At 42.6% G+C, this 24,539-nt stretch overlaps 1 long non-coding RNA gene across 6 annotated transcripts in view; it reads right to left on the reverse strand.

Annotated features, from left to right (window-relative positions):
- Nucleotides 1–9,125, reverse strand: part of LOC149126411 (uncharacterized) — a 144,461-nt gene extending 135,336 nt beyond the window's left edge. For 2 of the 6 annotated variants that reach the window (XR_016233613.1, XR_016233609.1), the window contains exon 1: nt 8,901–9,125. This is a non-coding gene — a long non-coding RNA (uncharacterized LOC149126411). The remainder of the gene's footprint in view (nt 1–8,900) is intronic. The other 4 variants (XR_016233612.1, XR_016233614.1, XR_016233610.1 and 1 more) reach the window with 2 other exon arrangements.
- Between the last annotated feature and the right edge of the window lie 15,414 nt (nt 9,126–24,539).

Below are 24,539 nucleotides of genomic sequence, written 5' to 3' on the forward strand. Positions count from 1 at the left end.
CCCTTTTAGTATTTTTTTGTTCTACTTAATACTATTGAACTCTTTAATTAAACACACAATTATTCTTAGGTGTTTAAATTTAACTGAAAAGTGATTCCTGTTAAATATAAGAGTGGGAATAAGAGAGGGAGGAGATGTACAGTTTGGGACAAGCTCAGTCGGACTTGCCCCAAACAGTAGAGTTAGAAACGTGCCAGGGAATTCCAATTCAATCCCATCAAGGTGGCATGTACCGATGCCATCTCACTAGTCAAAGTGATCAGTTTTAGTTCTAAATAACATCGGAGCTGGCAAACTCAAAAGGCTTCCATAGCCTTGGCAGCTCATGACAAGAGCCTAGGATGATTACTGATGCCATAAACAAGAGTGTCAAATTGTTAAGTCAACAATGGGAGTCACTGTGAACTTACTCCCCATGTAGGATCTCTGTCTTTAATGTGTTGTACAATGTAAATTAGTCCTATAACGAGTACTTAAACAGTACTTTACACTTTGTATTTCTGTGTGGGTACAAATTGTTGAAATCTTTACTTAATATATACTAAATTGATCTTCTGTATATAAAGAGAATTGAAAATGAATCTTGATGTGAATGGAAGGGGAGAAGGAGCGGGAGAGGGGAGGGTTGCGGGTGGGAGCGAAGTTATGGGGGGGAAAAGCCATTGTAATCCATAAACTGTACTTTGGAAATTTATATTTATTAAATAAAAGTTAAAAAATCTATTTGTTTGTCTTTCTTTCTTCCTCCCTCCTTCCCTCTCTGCCTTTCAAACAAATAAAAAAATTTCCAAAAGACAAATTTTAGCCACCACTGTGGTGCAGCAGGTTAAGCCACTGTCTGCAAAGCTGACATTCCATATAAGCCCAGGTCAACTCCCGGCTGCTCCCTTCTGATCCTGTCCCCTGCTAATGTGCCTGGAAAAGCAGCAGAAGATGACGTAAGGACTTGGGCCTCTGCTACCCATGTGGGAGACAAGGACAGAGTTCCTGGCTCCTGGCTTCAGCTCAGCTCTGCCTCCTTCCATTGTGGATATTCAAGGAATGAACCAGTGGATAGAAGGAGACCTCTCTCTCTCTGTAACTCTGCCTTTCAAATAAATAACTCAAAAAAAAAAAAAACTTTACTGTAAATTGGGATTGATTTAATCTCATGTTGTTTAATTCATCACAACCCTTAAGTATACAAAATCCACTCCCACTGTTGCCTGTATGAGACCACTGACCAGGAAACAAGGTGACAAGTGATTAAAAGACTAAAAAGGTGGAAGATCAGTGATGGCTCCTGCCCTCCAGTTGGGCATGTCCCATTCCACCTTAGGTATGATCAAAGCCAAAGATGTTGAAGGATCTGCCTCACTAAAGGCGAGCCCTTGAGATCTCTGGGATGTGATTTGTCCCCCAAGGCTTCACGGGTTGGGCATTGTGGTCCCCAATGTGATGATGTGAGGGTGTGGTGAGACCTCTAGGGCAGGGAGCCTCATGAGAAGCAATTACATCATTAGGGGCACTGGCATCAGAAGGGATTGGCACAGTTTGTGGGAGACCCCAGGGGTGGTTCTCACAACAGGGCTATTATATGAAAGAGTGAGCCTGGCTTCTAGTTCTGCAATCAGACCTCTCCCTGTCACATATGGTTCCTGCATTGTGACACCATCCACCACCAAGTCCTCATCAGAGGCAGGCTGATGCTGACCCCATGCCCCTGACTCTCTAGAACCATGAGCTAAATTAAGTCTGTTTCCTTTATACTTATCCAGTCTCAGACATTTTATCATACTAACAGAAAACAAGCCCATATCTGATATGGAGACACTTCTACTGGTCCAGATTGCAGACCAGATGCAGAAGAGCGCCAGCACCGTGATGTCTGCAATGTTGGAAAAGGGCTGAACACAGCTACAATGTCAAATACACTACGAGCTCTGGGTGGTTTAAACAACTCAAGAATGGTTGTTCATGACACAGCATGAGAGTGAGTGGTCAGTCTGCCAGTGTGGATAAGAAAACAGCTTAAGAATGTCTGGATTGGGGCCGGCACTGTGGCACAGCAGATTAACGCCCTGGCCTGAAGCACCGGCATCCCATATGGGCGCCAGTTCAAGACCTGGCTGCTCTACTTCCCATCCAGCTCTCTGCTATGGCCTGGAACACCAGTGGAAGATGGCCCAAGTCCTTGGGCCCCTGCATCTGCATGGGAGACCTGGAAGAAGCTCCTGCCTCTGGCGCAGCTCCGGCTGTTGCAGCCATCTGGGGAGTGAACCATCAGATGGAAGACCTCTCTCTCTCTCTCTCTGCCTCACCTCTCTCTGTGTAACTCTGACTTTCAAATAAATAAATCTTAAAAAAAAAAAAAAAAGAATGTTTGGAAACTCAAGGTAAGTAGACTGTGGAAGAAAATCACTCACCAGAGAAAATCTTCAATATGGATGGAAACTCCCTATTCTGGAAACAAATGCTTGAAAGGATTTTCATCCATAAGGAGGCCAAGTCATTGCCAGGCTTGAAAGCATTTTAAGAAAACAGGCTTGGGGCCCTTGTTGCAGGATGCAGAAGAAAACCCCTGTGGCCTGGCACAGTGAGAACCCCAGCGCCTTCTAAGGACATCAATAACCACACACTGCCTGTGCACTACAGGAGCAGTAAGAAGTCATGAGCGACCCAGCTCCTCTTCCAAGATGCCCTCCTGAATTGCTAAGCCAGCAAAAAAAAAAAAAAAAGAGAGAGAAGCACTATTCAGAGAACAACATATCTTTCAAGATTTTGCTTATCTAGGTTTGTGTAAATATACTCTATGAGGTTCGTACAACAATTAAATCGCCTAATGACATGTTTCTCAGAACATATACCTGTCCCTAGTGACGCATGACCACAGTAGTCTAGCAAATCTGACTCAAAATAGCATAGTCAGCAACTAAAAACCAACTTGGTTTCACTGATCACGAGGTCAAGTAGGGGTCCAAGCACAACTCATTAAAAGCCTCACTGAAAGCAGATTTAGGACCAGATAACTCCATGAAATTTGAAAGCTCTTATTCCAATAGCCTCAATCAATGGCTTTCAATTTCTTATGTAAATGAATTTCCAGATATGTAAGTGCCAGCTTACTGCACAAAGGGAAACCTGCTAAATCCTTAATGAATACAACCCTTATTAGAATTCTATCATTCCAAGGAAAACTCTTCTTGTAACTTAAAGCAGTGGCATATGTATTCCATTTCCCATAAACATCCACTGTAAAGACACCAAGTTGGTAGTTCATCACGTGAGTGGCAGCAGAAATACATATTTAATGGTTTAATTGTAGTAAGCCGGATACTTGGAGTTTCTTGGTTTCTCCTTCCTCTGTATTCCCTGGCAATAACAATATGGAGTACACTTATGAATGTACAGGGAAGTTTACTTAATAGCATAAATTAAAACATTAAATAAGAACAGACAATGAAAAACAACATATAAACAAAAGTGTTCTTATTCATTTTGTAATCTCTGCCTTGCTACCTCTATCATTATCCATTTGTGCCATGTTTTAAGTCACAATGACAAATGTCACCACAATCACATAGTATGTGAAGAGAATCACCTCAGTTGTAAAAAGAAAGATGGGAAATCTAAAAGAGATCAGCAAATGCTCAACTGCAAATATTCTGAAGTCCTACTTCTGAAATTGGTTCAAAATACCAAAGAATGGCTTCCTTATCTGATGCCATTGCTTTAAGTAAACTTTCCATGATTTTACTTCCAATTCTAAAGTATTGATAATGAGATGACTCATCGAGTGATGACAGTAACCTTTTACCTTTGTTTTATCTTGAAAGGTCACTTGGTTTTATGGACTTTTATAGGCACTCGTTTCAAGTAATTGTGTACTATATTTCAGTGAAATCAGATGTATAATGTCAGAAGGGAAAAAGATGCCCCAGACTAATTTTGTCCTACATCTTCCAGATTGAAGGTCACGATGATGCGTTTTTCACATTAACTTAGTATGCTAAAAGAATTACATCTTGAATACATCTAGGATGACAGAAATGGTATAATAAATCTCAAGTGAGAAGCCATCACGTTTGCCCCGGCACACCATGTGTTTTCTTCCACGATATTGCTCTGTAATTGTCTGTTTACTGGTCTACACCCTCCTCTCCATGACAAGCTTCTAGGTGGTGACTGTGTCTTGCTCCTTACTGAGCCTCCTGTTCCTCTCTGCAATCTCAATGCTGACGCAGTGCTGCGCACACAGTAGGTATGTGACAGCCTTTGTGGAGTGGAGTAAAAGGCAATGGTGTCAAAGAGGAAGAAGGAGAAGAACAGAGAAAGGAATCCATCTGTGTTCTCTTGATAAATTAAGAAACTCCATACTCGTAGTCCCATCAATGGCATCGCATATGTATGGAGTAAACATCCAATTCAAGATGAAGATATTCATGAAGATAACAATGATATCAAAAAGACATTGCACAATATTCTGTTGCTATGAAATTGAGAGGAAAAATCCTCTGGTCACAATAGATTTAGAGTTCCATTCAATTAGATTAATCAAGCATGAGATCATACTCACCATTGTTTTTTAATAGTAATTTTAAAACACTCAAGTAGTGCTTATTGTCTGGTATGGGTATGATATTATGCTAGCCACTGAAAGAAAAACAGAAGAAGTTGTGTAATCATCCATTCATTCAGCATTTATTGAGTGTTTAGTAATTTGCCAGATGTGCTGAACACTTTCCCTGCCCTTGAGATAATTGTATTGTTCCTGGGCAGCCAAAGCATGCAAGTATAAAACAGAGCACTACGGGAGCACTGAGATAAACACCAGCATTTCATATGAAGGTGGCACTGCCCCATATTTGGTAACTGCTTATTACACGTCAGGCGAGGTGCTAAGTATTTTACATGTATAGTGTTACTTACTGCTCACTATACTTTATATTCATCATCATCGAAATCCCCATCTTATAGCCGACGAAAGCACAGTTCAAAGAAGCCAATAGACTTGCCTGACTTCTTTCATTCAAGCTGCTGTAACAAAACACCTAGACTGGGGGGCTTATAAACAACAGGAATCTGTTTCTCACAGTTCTGGAGACTGGAAAGGACAACATCAAGGTGCCAACAGATGTGATGCAGAGCCATGGCTTACCTGCAGCTTTCTCTTCATTCTAATGTCACACAGTGCAAAGGGACAGGGGTCACTTTGGGGTCTCCTTCAGAAGGGAACCAATCTTATTCATGAGGATGGAATCCTCATGAGCTAATCACCTCCCAAAGGCCCATCTCCTAATGACATCACCTTGAAGTTGGAAGATTTCAACACGGGAAAGAGGTGGGAGAGGGACATAAGCAATCAGATCATAGCATTTCCAAAATTAGCAGCTAATAACATGAGTCAACGAATGGTCTTTCCAGCTCTGACATTCACACCCTTAAGCATGATGTTCTGCTGCTTCTGCCTAAATTTGAAGGTAGAGAAAATATAACTAAGGAACAAGGAATCTATACTGGCTAAAATTATGAGAAAAATTTCATAGAAGAAATCACACTTGAAATACAGGTTTTAAAGTACTGACATGATTTATAGGATTTGAATAGAGGGAAGACAGAATTGATTCTATCAAGGTGGAAGCAGAGAACAGTAACTCCAACACTGTCCATGCAAATTCCCACAAAATGATTAATTCTGCCTAGAAACAGATAATGTAATAGAACTGAAGCTTTTGGCCACTAAATCAACTAAGACCAATGGATACGCCCAGAATGGCAACCTAGAGCTCATGAACAACCGTACGACACACCTGCTACCTCCAGCTCCACCCCAATTTTCTTTGATACCATGTTCTATTCCTTGAACTTCTGAATCTGTTTTCTTCTCCCCACCTCTACCACTCAGATTAGTTCTGAGTCTCACAATTCTGCCTAGGATATGTGCTCCAACATTAACTTGCTTTGTGACCCATGAAAATGACTAAATCTCTTTCTATTCCTCACTTTTCCTGTTAGTAAAGTGGTCATAATAAAACTAGGCTAGGGTGTGCAGAAAATGAGACAGCATATGTATATACCTTAGTGTCTGGTAAATAATATGACCTAGTAGGGGAAGAAAGACTTTTTCCTCTCCCCTCCAAGGTTCAATTGCTAGGGTCCTGCCAACTAAACTTCCAAACAAAAGATTAACAGAATAAAAAATACACTGAATTCCATGCATATTTTAAAGCTTTTCCTGTGGGACTTTGACTCAAAATAATCCTTACACCACAGTGGCATATCTAATGAGCCCATGAAGAAAACTAAGAAGGAACAATTGGGATCAATTTAATGGAGCCTACATGAGGCTGCCTCAGAGATCAAGGGAGGCAGACAGTGACCCACTGCATGGGTAAACAGGGTCTATAAGGAGGATGCCATCAGGGATGTGCACCATCACAGGAGTGGAAACCCAACTCCAACAGCCTGAGAAAAGAAGGGCAGGTGAGAAAACGAAGCAGGAATTACAAGATCTGGGCCCTGTTTTGTGCAGTATGTTACTGGGGCATTTTCCAGGGACATGAAAGACACAGGGACCCTGCTCTCCTACTCTCACCCATGCACCTGCTCGCAGACAAGAGATGAGCTTTCTTTAAAAGAAGGCTCCCCTCATTAGTGCTTTCAGTCTCATCTGCTCATCAGTCTCCTCACAATGCTTTAAGAAACAATGATGGAGCCGGCGCTGTGGCACAGCGGGTAAAGCCGACCTCTGCAGTGCCAGCATCTCATATGGATGCTGGTTCGAGTCCCAAATGCTCCACCTCCAATCCAGCTCTCTGCTAATGTTCTAGGAAAGCAGTGGAAGACGGCCCAAGTCCTTGGGCCCCTGCACCCACGCGGGAGACCCGGACGAAGCTCCTGGCTAGGATGGGCACAGCTCCAGCCCTGTGGCCATCTGGGGAGTGAACCAGTAGATGGAAGACGACCTCCCTCTCATTCCACCTCCACCTCCCCCTCTCCTCCTCCAGCTCTGCTTCCACCTCTGCCTCTCTGTAACTCTGCCTTACAAATAAATAAAAACATCTTTTAAAAAAATGATGTACAGGCCAAACACCAGAAGTGCTGAGCTAACTGGTTATGAGATCTGCCTAACATCTATGATTTTTAAAACTTCAAAACTGATTCAGATTTACAGCCTGGTTTAAGGACCCCCACTAATGGCTCCAGGGAAGAATCCAGCACAGACCTCCTGGCTACCTCTCAAAAGAAAACTCACAGGGCCACCGCCACGGCTCACTAGGCTAATCCTCTGCTGCGGCGCCGGTACCCTGGGTTCTAGTCCCGGTTGGGGCGCCAGATCTGTCCCCGTTGCTCCTCTTCCAGTCCAGCTCTCTGCTGTGGCCCAGGAGTGCAGTGGAGGATGGCCCAAGTGCTTGGGCCCTGCACCTGCATGGGAGACCAGGAGGAAGCACCTGGCTCCTGGCTTCTGATTGGCGCAGTGCTGGCCGTAGCGGCCATTTCGGGGGGGTGAACCAACGGAAGGAAGACTTTCTCTTTCTCTCTCTCTCACTGTCTAACTCTGTCAAACAAAAAAGAAAGAAAGAAAAGAAAAGAAAAGAAAAGAAAAGAAAAGAAAAGAAAAGAAAAGAGAAACTCATGGATTCCTATTGCATGTGTAGAGGAGAGAAAACCCTTGCAACAAGGAGCCACTCATAAGAGAAAAGCAAACAGACCTTAATTAACTCATATATCTCATCTGTACAGGGAATGAGCAATGCAGGGGGAATGAGCAACTCAAAGAAAGGACTTTGAACTCTGGTCTATGAAGCACTTTCAACAAGCAACAAATCTGTAAGAGAAGCCGCAGGCTTCCAAGGACTACAGACGACCTGAAGGTAAATGCACAAGAAACTAGTAGTAGAAGGCAGTCAGTGAAGTGCTACACGGAGCCCTCTGGCGCCATGTCCAAGCTCACGGGATCTAAAGTTGTCTCCGGTGATCCTCTCTTGCCCTTCCTAGTGGAGTGGGGAGGGCTGGCAACAGTGGAATGTACGTGCTAGGCAAATGGGGCAGGGGTGGGGGGACTTTCCTGCTACCTGCTTCTCAGCTGCTCTCGGCCTGAAACAATCCTACTCCCGAAAGGCTCATGAGGATGCTTCAAAATACAGAAAAAACGGGACTGAAAGATACGTGCATTTTCAAGACCCGCCTATTTTGTGGTGACGTACTCTGGTTTTCGTCACACACAGGAACTGTTAGTAATAATAACTAACGTGTTCTATGTCCCTTCCTTGCACAGTGCCCAGGAATGAATGCATCTCACTTTATCCATGCAATCAGCCTGCAATCCGAGTATTGCAATTATCCGCTCTCGTGGCTACGCAGAGGCTCAGGGAGGCTGGCATTCCAGTCAAGCCGAGCCAGCTGCTGAGAGCAGAGCCGCAGTTCAACGCAAGGTGCGGACCCCAGGTGAACGTGCAGCTGTTTCCTCCCGGCTTTAGAGTACCCATCGCACCACAGCTGGCATCAAAACAGCCGAGTAACTAATACCTATGGTCACACAAACATGAAGAAAGCCACCAGTGAACACTTCAGACTACGGACACACGATTATACAGTCATCGCTGCTAGAATGTTCCGGGGCTGCGTGTCATTAATGCTAGAATGTTCCGGAGCTGCGTGCCATCAATTTCCAAAGTCACTACTGACGTGGGCAACGCTCGTTTTGAGTTCCAATCCATGTACTAAGTTCCTGACTCCCGTAGCCACAGAACTATTAGCAGGAGGCCAGTTCTGGGCAGGAGCAGAATTCATTTAGCAGTGAGGAATAGACACACGCGGCACACGGGGTGGGCCGCCCCCACACAGAGACATACCCTTCCCGAGCGGACCAAAGTGGCCCCTCAGTGAGAGAGAAGAGAGAAAAAGACGGAAAACAATACCTCTAGGCGGGAGCGGGCGCCCCGTCGGGGACAAATCGAGCGCCTTCCCGTGAATGCGTGCGGCGGTGGCCAGAGTTCCCGCCCGCCCTCCGTCTCGCTTTACTACGGAGCCTGTGGCTCCCCATCACGTAGACGACCAGGATGCACCGCGCTCTCCAAGGCGCCCTGGTGCCTGATGGGACTGTTGCATCCTGGGAAGGTGGGCGTGTCGAGTCCGCAGTTAAAGAGACAGCGTTATTCTGCAGGGATACCAGAGTTTCGGCTCACCTAAGCTTAACTGGTCACACGTAGCATCATTACATCATTTAATCGGCTGACTGTGCACTGAGAACTTTAATTAGCAGATCCAGCATAATCCAGATTAGACAGATGATTTATTTTTCTTAAACTCCCTCTGAACCTGAATGGCACTTCTTTGTCACCTTCCTATGGGATGCAAAACAAAAAGAAGACAATGACATAAGCCTCAGTAATGACTTAGGAGAGCAATTACCACAAGTTTAAAATGTTCTCCTAAATTAGTTGCATGGAAGCGTGCTAAATTTGTACCTAAGTAAAAGTTTGTAAATTTTTCAAGACATGAACAAAATATCCCCAGCTGAACTGGAGCTCCTGTACCTAAAATCCATTGCATTGTGCACACTCACTCACACATGCATGTACATGCATGCACATTTACACACGCACAAATCGTGCCTGTCCTCAGGAAGCGGCATAAGTACGTTAGCACCTGTGTGCATCTGTGCGCCACGTTCTCACGTGCACCCGAATCTGGAAAAGCTTAGCCCAATCTCAGCATCTGCAGATCCACAACACTAAAAGACCAAAATAAACAATGCTTTTTTTTAAATTTGTAAGTGACAGGAAGACGAATATTGTGGATTTTCCTGGCCAGACTGTAGCAACATTAAGGTAAATCAAATATTGCACCTCATTTATTTAGCAATGTTGTTCGTCAGTTCCTGTAGAGTGCTTTTGGCCTCTCAGAATACAAAGCTACACAGATTTCCCAAAAATGTATTTTAGAAAATGAAAAAAACATGTTGTTAGCTCTTGAACAGTTAATTATAATTGGCTATGCTTCTTTTCTTTTATTAAGTGATAATTTGTGAAAGACTACTTCAAGATTGTCTAAAATGCTGCCTTTGGAAAGACTGAACCAAGGGAACATGTAATCACAATGCGATGTAATCAAGATATTTAATTAACATGCAATCAGAAAAGAAGAGTATAGTCTCTTCACATTCCTGCCCAAAAGTTAATAACAGGGCTCTGCTTTGAAAAACTGTAGGGGCTGGCATTTGGCCTCGCAGTTGGAAGGCCAGTCGAAATTCCCACGTTCCATATCACAGTGCCTGGATGTGAGACCCAGCCAGGACTCCTGACTCCAGTGTCCTGCTAAGGCACACCCTGGCAGGCAGCGAGTGGTGACTCAAGGTGTTAGGTCTGTGTCACCCATGTGAAAACCCTGGATGCAGTACCCAGCTCCTGGCTCTGGGCTTCACCCAGTGCTGTCTGCTGTGAACATCTGGACAATGAACTAGTGGATAGGAGCTCTCTGTCTCTGCTTCTGCCGCTCCCTGTCTCTCTGCCTCTTGGGAAAAAAATTAATATGAAAGACTATATATGCGAGGCCGGCGCTGTGGCATAGCGGGTAAAGCTGCCGCTTGCACTGCTGGCATCCCATATGGGCGCAGTTCGAGTCGCAGCTGCTCCACTTCTGACCCAACTCCCTGCCTGGGAAAGCAGCAGAAAGTGGCCCAAGTCCTTGAGCCCCTGCACCCATGTGGGAGACCCAGATGAAGCTCCTGGCTCCTGGCTTCAGATTGGCTCAGCTCTGGCCATTGTGGCCACATGGGGAGTGAACAAGCAGATGGAAGATCTCTCTCTCTCTCTCTCTTTTTTTCTCTCTCTCTCTCTTTCTCTCTCTGCTTGCCGTCTCTTGGTAACTCCGCCTTTCAAACAAATAAATCTTAAAAAAGGACTAAATATACTTTAAAAATATTTGAATGGAGTATCACATAAAACATTTGCTAAGTTATTGTTTCATCCAAATCAAAAGTGAATAATTTGCCCTAGAACTTTCCATGGAAAGACTGCTGCCTCTGGTTTTCACATATATACAGGAGCTCTTCATCCTGTGGCTCCTACGTAGCTCCTCCTTCTCCATCCTGGGTGCTTCTCTGTCCCCATAGCCCTCCATCCAACTCATAGATGTCTTCCTCCTGCTGAGCCTTAGGGTACTATTTAGGGATACCCTCTCAAATCAAGGCTTTGATATTTTAATTTCTGATTTTTTTTTCTGTTTAAGGTCATAAAAACAGAAACAAAATCACAAGAAATCAGTAAGAACGCAAGGAGAATTCATGATTTTCTACACCCAGTCAATGACAAACCACAGATCAAGAAATGAAGTTGATTAAGAATTATGAAGATAGTACTAAGCTTTATAATGGCAAACATGGTTCAGAATTAAGTGCCTTTTATGCATTCTCCTTTTCATGGACATGATGAGGGATTTAAAATTTATTGCTTTTTTAAAAGCTGCAGTGAACTTCATGTACATATGCCCTTGTATATATGAGCGAGAATGTCCTCAAGGCAAGTACCTAGCAGAAAAATTGCTACATGGTGGGGTATACAAATATCCAAATCAGCTACATCCCACTAATGGCTTTCCAATGTGGGTGTAACACAGGCATGAAAATGCAGTTAGTTACATGGAAAAGGTTCTAGTCTTCTCCGGAACAGTGGGGTGAATATAGTTCACAATAAGCAATTGTGTGTTATAGAAGACAGGAGCTGAAAGGCTTCAAACATAAAGTAATGATCAGGAGGTGGAAAGGTTAATTATCCTAGTTTGATAAGTACAATGCATACACCTGTATTGAAATATCAGACTGTGTCCCCTAAATATGGACAATTGCTAAGTGTTTAAGACAAGCGGGGGGTGGGGAGCTGGTGTTGTGTCATAGACAGTAAAGCCATCGCCTGCAGTGCCGGCATCCCATATGGACACCAGTTCGATTCCCGGCTGCTCCACTTCCCATCCAGCTCTCTGCTGTAGCCTGGGAAAGCAGTAGAAGATGCCCAAGTCCTTGGCCCTTGCACCCATGTGGGAGACCTGGAAAAAGCTCCTGACTCCTGGCATCAGATGGGTGCAGCTCCAGCCATTGCAGCCAATTGGGGAGTGAACCATCAGGTAGAAGACCTCTCTCTCTCTCGCTGCCTCTCCTTCTCTCTGTGTGTAACTCTTTCAAATCAATAAATAAATCTTAAAAAAAATGAACAATGTGGGATGCGGGAGCAGACATTTGGCACAGCAGCGAAGATGACACTTGAGACGCTTCTTGGCCTTTTGGCTAAGATCAAGTGTGGAGGTGGCGGCCACCATTTCAGAGTTCCTCATTTTGAGCGCTGTATCTGCTCCAAATTCCAGCTTCCTGCTGCTGTGCACCCTAGGAGACAGCAGGTGATGGCTCAAGCAGTTGGGTCACCGCCACCCTGTGGGAGACCTGGGTTCAATTCCGCACTCCGAAGTTCAGCCTGGCCCACCCCAGCTGTCGTGACACTTGGGCAATGAACCAGTGCCTGGGAGAGCTCTGTCTCTCTGGAGACCTCTGTCTCCATCTGTCTGTCTGTCTCTTCCTCTCTCTACCTCTCAAACACATTTAAAAATGTTAATGTCTATTTGACTATTTTAAACATATTTATTTTAATGTCTCTTTTACATCTGTTATTTACTTTATACAGCTTTTTATCATGGAAAATGTTAAAAAGATAACATTATGAACCTCCATAAACCTGTTCCAGGTTCAGGTAATAAACTCTGAGCCGATCTTTAATACATTGTTACCCCATCCACTTTCTTCTGTCCCTCAACTGTCCTGCAGTGAACTGCAGGCATTATGTTATCATATCCATACATATTTCAGTATATATCTCTAAACGATGAAGACTCTTAAAAAAGCTTTTTAAGGGGCCAGTGCTGTGGTGCAGTGGGTAAAAGCCCCGGCCTGAAGAGCTGGTGTCCCAAATGGGCGCTGGTTCTAGTCCTAGCTGCTCCTCTTCCAATCCAGCACTCTGCTATGGCCTGGGAAAGCTGTAGAAGATGGCCCAAGTTTGTACATGGGAGATCCAGAAGAAGCTCTTGGCTTCTGGCTTCAGCTCTGGCCCTTACGTCCATTTGGGGAGTGAACCAACAGATGGAAGACCTCTCTCTCTCTCTCTCTCTCTGGCTCTACTTCTCTCTGTAACTCTTTTAAATAAATAAAAATAAATCTTTAAAAAAAATTTTTAAAACTCTTTTTAAACTACCCACAATAACATTGTCACCCCTAAGGTTATAAAAATATTTAATATTGCCAGATCCACTAAATGTATAATTTTCCTTCTTAGGTCATAAATTTCTTATATATTTTATTTGCATTCCAGGTTTTTATTAAAGTCTCTACATTGAAGCAACTGAGGAGGTGGTCTTACAGAGTGTTCCTTAGTGTGGAATTTGTTAAACGCAACTGCGTATTATTTTAAATATTCTTCTATACACAATAGTTGTTGCAAATTGGTGATTATATCTAGAAACTTGATCAAATATGGTTCACTGTTTTGCTTGGCAAAAATACTTCATAATGCGATGTGCCACAAACAAATGTGTAACATCTACTTGGATTTCTTTTTGTGAAATTAGCAGCCAGTGTAGATAAATTGTGTAGATCCTGTGAAGTTGGAGTTAGTCTGGTGTTAGGGTTAGGCTCAGTGTTCCAGGTCGCAAACTGAGTATTTTTCATTTCTGTTATTCCCTTTGCAATCACAACCCTGAATACAGTACTCCTAAAAACAGAAATGTCTTAATTTATTATCTGATTGCCTAGGTGCAGTTCAAACAGAAAGGTAGGATAAGAAAGCAACAATGCTTGATTCATTTCCTTATTTATCAGCTTTTAGAATAAGGAGCTGGTTTCCCAACAGCTTCCCAAAGTGACAGAGGAACGGCTTTTTTTCAGTGTCTTTATAAACTCCTGCATTTAAACACATTTGACAATGTTATTACTGCTATCTCTATTGACATTTGACAAGTTATTGTCTCTATTGGTCCTCACATAATAATAAAGCAATAACTACAGAGAAATTACCCCAAGTTGTTTTTAAAAGGAATTTGCCTACGTTTTGAGGTATGTACTTTAAGGACAAAAGGAGTAAAATATACTTTTAGAGGCAATATTTTTCTGAGACTGTTTTGTGTATTGAAGGATAAAGAACATTAATATTTATATTTTACGTTTATATTCATATATTCCATCTGGGGCCAGTGGGAACTTTTTAAATTATGGCCCATGGGGCCAGTGCTGTGCTGTAGTAGGTTAAGCCTCCACCTGCAGCACTGGCATCCCATGTGGGCACCTGTTTGGGTCCCAGCTGCTCCGCTTCCGATCCAGCTCCCTGCTTATGAGCTTAAGAAAGCAGTGGAAGATGGGCCAAGTACTTTTGGGCCCCTTTCACCAATGTGGGAGACCTGGAAGAAGCTCCTGACTCCTGGCTTCAGATCGGCTCAGCTCCTGCTGTTGCAGCCATTTGGGAAGTGAATCAGCGGATGGAAGACCTCTCTCTCTAACTCTGCCTCTCAAATAAATAAATAAAATATTTTAAAAATAATTTGGCCCATATTCTTAATATACTATTTGGAGTCTTCGATAGGTCCCTTGCAATTTGCTATGACAATATTTCAGGCTCTTAAAATTTCTCCATAGATTCTTTTTTTATTTATTTATAATTGACTTTTAGAAACTGCAACATGAGCCAATGGATGCTCACTGCCCACTGACATTCAGTGGTTTTTACTTTCTTCTAAGACCTTTCAATGAACAGAACCAGAAAATAATCTTTTAGATAAAACATATCCTGACTTTTGCTGATTCTTCTCATTCAAATCCATATTATATGGTTTATACTTAGCCTCATTGATCTCACATCTGTTACGTTTTTCCCACACTGAAATCCTTGGTTATCAAGACATCAGTATAAATATTCATTGTTTTTTTCCTTCAACATACAACAGTATCAGGAAAATATTACCACTAAAAGCATATTTTACTCCTTTTTGTCCTTAGAATACATACCTCAAAGAAGTAGGCAAATTTCTTTTAAAAAATAACTTTGGAAAATTTCTCTCTGTATAGAGATTGCTGTATTATTCCTAATCATTTATATGGTAATAACCAATGTATTGATTACGGACCGCCTTGCTATTGTATGTACGCAATTTCGATTGTGTGTAAGGTCTTAGCACAGCCCTATCTTCCACACGATATTTGCTAGAACTTCTGCCAAGATTCCGGAAGTTTTAGTTATGAAATATTTTTCATGATTTTTGGTTCCATGTTCCATCACCTTGAGGGCTCTAAATCTCAATGGCTCTACATCCCCCACAATAAAGAATGAATCCTTCTCTTGCAGCCTTTTTTAAGCAAAAAATTTTCCATTCGTATTAATAAGTAAAGCAATAATTTCACAGCTTCTTCCACTAGACAGGAAGCCTGCTACCATCTCTCGGGTGTGCCTGGGGCAAGCTTTAACTCACAGGTTGTGAGGTGGGTTTCTGTCACGGAGCCCCATTCTCTGCTACCACTTTGCATACCTTCCTCATGTAGTTACCTCAAGTTTTCCATTTTTGTAATAAAACTAGTTATGTATTTCTTATTGTTTAAAATTATCACATCTGGCATTTCAAAATTTTAAGTAGTAGTGGAGCCCCCTGCCCAAAGTCTCAAAAATCAAACTTCTAAAGGTACAGATACAGTCCCGAACACCCAGAAGAACTCTGGAAGCCTTTTTCAGCCAAATATTTTGGTGTTTATAAATGTCTGAATAGCTGACTAAACTCACTTGAAAACCCATGTGGCTGTGCCTCCAGTTTAATTGCTGATAGCCCTTTCAAAGGATTTTTAGGCATTTCACTTACGTTCTGTGATATTTTCACCTTGAGCATGATCCTTAAGCTTCCAGTGACTCAGTGGGAACCCTTTTACATAGTGTGGCCTTTATTGAGGCACAAAATGCACCCTCGAAAGGCTAATAGATCACACAAGTTTGATCAAGCACTTTTCTGAAGCACTTTCTTGCAGTTAGTTGTTAGTCAGTTGTTGCAAAGGAGACCAATTCTCTTCAAGTCCCTCTGCATTTAAATTGCCAAGTTCCTCAAACTTAGCCCTCATCTCCTCTTAAACTGTTAAGGTTTTTGAAAGAGAATCATGACTTTTCAACACTTTCTTCTATGTCTTTACATATCGTAATGCAATTTAAAGAATATAGTTAAAATTAAATGTATCCCTTGGCAATTTGATTTGTAGGCTAAGAAGAGCAAAGTTTTACAAATGGAATACTTTAAAATAAATCATAATTAATTAACTATGCAAATATATCAAATAAATTTGGATACACAGTTAGATGACTAATTACAGTTCAGAAAGGTTAGAAATTGTAATACTATTTTTTAGCTTGGTTAATATAATATTATAATTGGGGTTGCTTTGATCATTGGGGATGTCAGAGACAATAATTTTTCAAGCTTGGCTGATTTTGAAATCATATGGTTATGAGTATTAGTAGCTTAATATGAAACGTGGTGCTGTCTTCAAAGTTAAAAGAAATCATTTTTGTCATAATAAGTTATATTAATTTAATTAGTTGTGTATATGGTTATATTTTTCTTTTGCTAGTGGTAGTTGATAGATCTAGTTTTTGAAAGAGAAAAAAGGACTCTTTGAACTTGAACTAATTCCATAGGAAAAAAATTTGCCTCCACAGATTTTATTATTTCATGCTGTAGATTTTTAAGATGCTCTTTAATTCATGTTTTCATCCAGTAAGCTTTCATCTGAGACTCAGCCCAGGTGTGTAGGGGTTGCCATTCCTTGAGTCAGCGTTCATGTGCCATCTCCTGGTCTATTGCAAATATCTCCTACTTTGCTTTCTGACTCCCAGGCTCACTCCCTTCAGTCCATCCTCTGCCCTGACCTCCAGAATTTCTGTTACTGAAGTCCTGGGGCTAGTGCCCCTGTATTTCCTGCCCTTACAAGAGTCTACAAGCCCCTACAGTGGTTGTCTCAAACTGGGTGGCCATGAGTCTGTTCCAGCTAATAAAGGTGTCTCTGGGGCTCATGCTATGATTATAGTCTTGTCTTTCTTTTAATTTAAATTTGCTTGCAAATGATTGCCCCAAAGGGTGGAGTTAGAAAAATGCCATGGGATTCCAATACAATCCCATCAAGATGGCAAGTACCAATGCCATCTCACTAGTCCAAGTGATCAATTTCAGTTCACAATTGATCATAATGATAGGTCTAAGAGTCAAAGGGATCACACAAACAAGACTAGTGTCTGCTAATACTAACTGATAGAATAAAAAAGGGAGAGAACGATCCAACATGGGAAGCGGGATACACAGAAGACTCATAGAATGGCAGATGTCCTAAATAGCTCTCTGGCCTCAGAATCAGCCCTCAAGGCATTTGGATATGGCTGAAGAGCCCATGAGAGTATTTTAGGCATGGAAAGCCAAGACACTCTGGCAAAAAAAAAAAAAAAAAAAAAAACCAACACCTAAATGAAAGATCTCTGCCAGTGAGATCCCAGTGGAAAGAACAGGTCATCAAAGAAGGAGGTACCTTTCTCTGAAGGGAGGAGAGAACTTCCACTTTGACTATGACCCTGTCGGAATAAGATTGAAGTCGGCGAACTCAAAAGGCTTCCATAGCCTTGGCAACTCATGACTAGAGCCTAGGGAGATTACTGACGCCATAAACAAGAGTGTCAAATTGTTAAGTCAACAACAGGAGTCACTGTGTACTTACTTCTTGTGGGGAGCAACCCGGACTAGACTAAGTTACTGGAATTAAGACTTATTCTATGCATCTGCTCTCCCACAATATGGTGCTGAGAAGGGAGAAACAGCTTCTACACAGCTGCCTCCAGTTCAACCAATAAACTGTAGGACCTGCTCCTGATTGGAGGAAAGCAGCGTACTCGGCGTGTGGGTAGCAGAGTTGGGATTGGTGGAAGAGGACTATAAAGGAGGAGAGAGACAACATGCACCAGTAACATCTATCTGAAGGAACACCTGTGCAGCCCCCGAGAGAGCCGGCCGGCGGTGTGCCGCTCCCCTGCGGAAGTGGGGAAAGTGGCAGGGGGAACTGCCCTTCCACGGAGGTGGAAGGGACGGTAGCCAACCCGGGAAGAACCAGCAGCAAACCCAGGGAGGGCCGAGCAGACGAAAGAACAGCGCAGGGTCCTGTGTCGTTCCTCCACGAAGACGGGGAGCGACAACTTCTCATGTGGGATCTGTCCTTAATGTGTTGTCCAATGTGAATTAATGCTATAACTAGTACTGAAACAGTATTTTACACTTTGTGTTTCTGTGTGGGTGCAAACTGATGAAATCTTTACTTAATATATACTAAACTGATCTTCTGTATATAAAGATAATTGAAAATGAATCTTGATGTGAATGGAATGGGAGAGGGAGCAGGAGATGGGAGGGGTGCGAGTGGGAGGGAAATTATGGGGAGACGAGCCAATGTAATCCATAAACTGTACTTTGGAAATTTACATTTACTAAATAAAAAAAGAAAAATGCAATATTTTATGTAAAATTATAGAAACCTGAATTTCCCTCAAAAATTAAAGGATAGAATAATTTTGGGCCCCTTAACTTCTGGCTGCTCTCTTGGTATGAGATCTTTGGGGGCAGTTAGAGAGAGAACCAGATTGATCTGTCATCTATCTATCTATCATCTCTATCTATCTATCATCTCTATCTCAATGCCTCCATTTGGTGCTCTGCCTTTGAAATAAAGACTAGGGTAAGTTGAATTATGGTCCCCAATGGGTATTTCAGAATGTGATGTATTTTTGGATTTTTCAAAGTGAGATCCTTCTGGCTGTGTCAGAAAAGCCCTTTAACGTGATGACCAGTACTCTTACAAAGGATGGAAAAGTAGAGCACACAAAGACACACACACACACACACACACACACAGAAGTAGGCCGTGTGAAGACAGAGACAGAGATTGGAATATGCAACCCAAGTCAAGGAACACCAGGGTTGTTTGCAGCCCCCGGAAGCTGCAAGAGAGGCATGGAAAAGTTTTTCTCTCAGCATCTCCAAAGTGAACCAACCTTGCCAATACGTTGGGGTTGGACTTCCAGCCTGCAGAACTGTGAGACAATAAAATCTGTTGTGACTTTGCCCCAGGCAGCTCCTCTCCAGTGTCCTAACCCCCTGTCATCTTGACCTATGCTTGGGTGCCTGCAGTTCCTGCACAGCCATGTGGCTTTGTGGCTCTGTCTGCAGCTTCTGCTCGCTGTGCCTGAAAACTCTTCACATTTCTTTGTAAATCACTGGTTAAAGACACCCCTTACCCTCCAAACTGAGCTGAGCAGATTTCTGCTCCTGCTTACACTGTTGTTCCTACCACAGAAGGCTGAAGTTATTTCATGGGCTCATAGTAAACTGATCCTGGAAGGTGATTAAAACTATGAGACGTGGGTTGTTCATTTACATGTCAACTTGATTAAGCTACAGAGCCCAGTAGTTTGATCAGCCAGAAGTCTACAGGCTGTGTTGAAGATACTTTTTGAATGTGATTGACTCTCAAATCAATGGGTTTTTTGGAAAAGCAGCTTTCCCTTCACAATGGAGAGGATTCTCACCTCCATAGTTGAAGGCTTTAAGAGGCGATGGAGAGGTAGAAGGGATTCTCAGGACCACAACACAGAAACCTGCCTCAGCTTCCAGCCTGGGGAATTCACATGCAAGACTGCGACATCAGCTGTCACCTGACTTCCCAACCTGCCCTAGAGATTTCAAACTCATCTGGTCCCACAGTCAGGTGTGACAACTTCTTAGCATAAAGTGTGCCTCTGTGTGTGTGCCTGTGTGCATGTGTGTGCATGTGTGTGCCTGTGTGTGTGCATGTGTGTGCCTGTGTGTGAGTGTGTGCATGCGTGTGCCTGTGCGTACATATGTGTGAGTGTGTGTGCCTCTGTGTGTGAGTGTGTGTGTGCATGTGTATGTGCGCCTGTGTGTGTCTGTGTGTGTGCCTGTGTGTGCATGTGTGTATGTGTGTGTGTGTGTGTCCCCTTGGGGCTATTTTCTGTAGAACTCCTGCCAATACATGGCTGAAAAGAGAAGGAAGAGAAAGGAGGAACAATCCAGAGGTGTGTTCAGGTAACTACTCCAGAGGCAGAGTTGGGGTAGAAGTGAAACAGCTACAGTTGCATCAATGCCAGCGAAAAACAGGAAGGCCACCTGGAGTGGATGGGAGAGGCCTTGCCAAGGTACAGAGGCAGAGTCTAACGAAACATCAGACGCTGGCTTGCTGCACTGTAGCGTCTTGAATCTGCCTATGCCTTGTTCATCTTGGCACCCCAGGACCTAACATTCCTAGGACATAACACTCCGTAGTATTTGGTAAATGAGTGAAGAAATGGAAAAACATGCTGAACAAGAAAAAGAAAGGATCAAAGAGAGTCCTGATGTTTCTGAATCAGAATGGCCACTTTTTCCCTTTTGTAGGGAAAAAAATTTTAATTTTTAAAATTTCTCTCTTTTTTTTTTTGACATGCAGAGTAGACAGTGAGAGAGAGAGAGACAGAGAGAAAGGTCTTCCTTTTGCCGTTGGTTCACCCTCCAGTGGCCGCCATGGCCGGCGCGCTGCAGCCGACGCATTGCACTGATCCAAAGGCAGGAGCCAGGTGCTTCTCCTGGTCTCCCATGCAGGTGCAGGGCCCAAGCACTTGGGCCATCCTCCACTGCACTCCCAGGCCACAGCAGAGAGCTGGCCTGGAAGAGGGGCAACCGGGACAGAATCTGGCGCCCTGACCAGGACTAGAACCCGGTGTGCCGGCGCCGCAAGGTGGAGGATTAGCCTACTGAGCCACGGCGCCGGCCTTAAATTTATGTTTAATTGTTTTTAATTTTTAAAATTATCTTTTAAAATCTCTCCACCTCTTTGCCCTTCCTCAAATCTGTATAGTCTAAAAACAATCAGAAGTTGCATGGATTTAGCTTCCCACAAAAGTGATTCTCCATTGGCCCTACTTCCATCCAGTTCTCAATGCACCCAATCTCCTCCCTTGTTTCATCCTCCAGTTCTCCATTGAATCATCCTGAGCCATGAATGGAGGGAATGTGATGGATTAATACGATGGAATCTTGGTGAGACAATCTAGTTCATTGAGGACAAAAAATCAAAATTGGTTTGAAAAAGTGAACTATTAATTATCAAACTTAGGAAAGCTAAGTAAAAGTGTGAAAAGACAGAAAAATAGGAAGTTGCCAAGAGTGTTACTGGTTGTTTTTATGACCATCTGACTCCAAGAACCAAGTCATAGTTTGACCAAGTACCCTTGGAAAAGCTAAATTGCACATTGCACCTTTTAAGTCACTTTAACAAGGTAACTTCTTTCTTATGATGATAATATCATATCAAGAAAAGCTCTTGCCAATTAAGTCAATATTCATTCTAGACAGAGTAGCATATTAGCTTATGGCTAGGCTATCCCCACCTACAAAAATAGGCAGAAAGTTATCAGGATGGATTTTATACCACTAACACAAAACGAGATAAAGAGTTTAAATTTAAGTTACACATAAAGAGATGAAGTGCCAGGTACAAACTGGTTTATTCACAATCAGTATCAATTAGCCAAATGATGTGCAGCCACGATGCCTCAACTGCTGAGTCTACTGACCTCATCTGCCGGAAATGCCTTGGAACTGGAAAGTGGGTGAGCTACCGATAGGAACTCTAGCCACCAGAATGATGCCTGAATTGCCTGGATGGGTTGAGGCCACATGGGGAGAGATGAAGGGGCAGAACCAGGTTTCAGAAGTAACTACAACAAAATCGCAGCACTTCCGCGTACTGGCAGGAGCTCATTGCTCTTGCTGAAGGTCATCTTCTCAAACACACTCTGTGAGTTCTCAACAATTATTTTGCTTCCTCCTCTTGGCCGAAAGAATTGCTAAAAATTTGACAAGAAAAATCAATTTTAGTTTTAAATTATCTACTACTAGCAAGGCATTTCTTCAGGATAATTATTCCAATAAATCATAGTATTCCTTTGGGAAAATTTAAACTATAGATAAGGCTTTCAAACATTTCACACAAAGTCTACATTCTCTCAAGAACTCTATTGTCCATGCTGGGAAGACAGAATAGTACCAAGTGTCTGATCCTTTCTCTACATGGGACTGAAACAGCTTTATGGCTCCAACCATTCTGAAGAGCATTTGTTTTCTTAGAGTGACTTAGCTTCTTTGCATCTTCATATCCTCACATTCGTAAAACAGGTCTTCTCAGAACTTCTCCCTGGTCGGTGAGGATTATCATAGCATAGGAAATGCCTGGCCCCCGGGAGCCCTCCAGAGGTACCCACTCCCTGGGCTTTTGGAGGGGTTGCACCTTCCCTAACAGCACTTTGCAGGCCCCGTGATCCAGGCCCCTGGCTCCTGGAGGGGGTTCTCAGGAGATGCTGTGGGCTAATCCTTTTACCCCATCCCCCATAGACTGGAAAGACATGAAAGCAGATATATAGTGAGTGACAATAGCCAGTCGACTAGAACAGCTGCCTGCAGTGTCATTTCTTCACTAACCAGAGACAGGGTCTTAGTTTGGTCGCTTAGCCTGAATTGCCCCTATTTTTTCCCTTATAAAATGAGAAAAATCATTGTACCTGATCCCTATAGTTTTCCTCATTTCTTGAGAATCATGATTCTAGCCAGTTATAGTTCAAGATCTGGTCCAGCAAACCATCTCTAATATGTAATAGCAAATCTTTTTGCACGCACAGGTCCCATGTCATAGAATGATGGTGACAGTGATGGCTGCAAACAGGTTTGCTATGTTCCAATGATGCCTTGCTATGTTTCAGTGCACCAATTTCTTAGGTAGTGCTTAGGGATAGTCATAAAAATTTTCTTATGTTACCAAGCAAATGTAACTCCTCTTTTACATGCTTAACTTCCTCCAATTTCCTTTTTTTAAAATTTCTCATTTTTGGTCCATCTTTCTAATGGCCTTCTCCTAACAAAGTGAATCTTTAAAATTGTAATAATGCAAACATTGGTAGTTGAATAGAATCATAACAAATTACACAGAAGATGGCAAGTGAACAAAAAGTCAGTTCATCCTAGAAGAGAGAGAATCCTGAACCTGTTGAATGACACTGGCATCCTTCAGTACAAACATGCCATGCTTTCAATGATGGCTTTATCTGAAAAAAAAAAAATTCTAAACCTTTGTTTGACTTTCCCGTTCTTTCTGAACTCTGATCAAACAGTCCTACAGTTTGGTAAACTGGGTTATACAGCACAAGAGGGATTAAAAGCAAAATTTCCAGCTTATCTAAACAGATCATGAAAACAGAATATTTCAATAGATGCTCATTTGCTTTCCTCTTTGCTATCAAAAAAAATTCATGACTGTTGCAAGAAATATTTATTTGCAGGAAGGCTGCTTTATGTTATTTCACCCCTCGCTGTCTATTAAATCAAATGGCTGTGATTCATTGCCGGCGTCCTCAGAGCCTCCCCCTGCAGCATACGGTGATGTAAGGCTGGGGCTGAGTGAGCACACGGCAGGCAGGAGCAGCAGGAGGAGATGCTTGGAAGTGCTCCCCTCATCACAAATATGTGTCTTCAATATTTAGTTGTTGTGGCAGGAAAACGCCAACAAATACATGAACTGTAAACCATCTGCCCTGAAATATGTTCAAGTATGAATGTTCATCTTGAAAAATGAAATCTATGGAATTCTGGCACCCACTTTGACTTTTGAGAGATGAACAGCTTGGATATGCAAAGAAGGGATTTCTAGACTAGCCTTCTTCAACTCTAAATTTTCCTGAACTCAGAAGTTAAATGATTCACTAGCTAGAAAGGAAAACTTCCTTTTCACTTTTAAACTTTAATGAAAGCCACTGCCTGCCGCAAAATCCCCGCAGCTGTATCTGTGTAGGGATTTGTGCAGAATTGTCTTATGTGCTGAGAAGTCAAGAGATGAATGTGGTTCTGCATTTATTATTCAACATTAACTAGGTTCCAAGGTGTGCTAGGCACGATATGGAACATTTAAAGAGCATGATAATCCTGGCTTTCACCAAATTTCTAAGACAAAAAATTATAACTGGCAAAACAAGAAGGCTTTGAACTGTGCCACTTAGCTTGTGGTAAGAAGTGGTAAATTAGCCCTCTGCTTTCTTATGAACTGCATTCCTGGGGTAACCCAGCATCAGCCCTTGCAAGCAAACCCGCTTAGAGAAGGATTTAAGGCAACTATGCAAATGGAAAGAAATGGGTTGCAAACACGTGTAAGCAATGAGGAAGATGAAGGCAGGAGAGTGGGAAGCAGACAAAGCACATTTCTGGACTCAGCAGGCCAGATCAGAGGCAGGCTTTTTTTTTTTTTTTTTTTTTTGCTTGCTAATTGATGTGTTGGGAGCATTGCAGTGACCCTTGGAGAGTCTCAGAAATTCAAACTTTCTCTCCATCTTCTTTGCACTGAAATTTTTTTTTTTTTTTTTTACAAAATCCAGTTCTATCCACTTCCTCTGAAAACTTCTTTGCAGGGAAAATCC

The sequence above is a fragment of the Oryctolagus cuniculus genome, chromosome 5 (genome assembly GCF_051225735.1).
Source record: "Oryctolagus cuniculus isolate XC-2025 breed Fujian yellow rabbit chromosome 5, ASM5122573v1, whole genome shotgun sequence".
Classification (NCBI taxonomy): Eukaryota; Metazoa; Chordata; class Mammalia; order Lagomorpha; family Leporidae; genus Oryctolagus; species Oryctolagus cuniculus.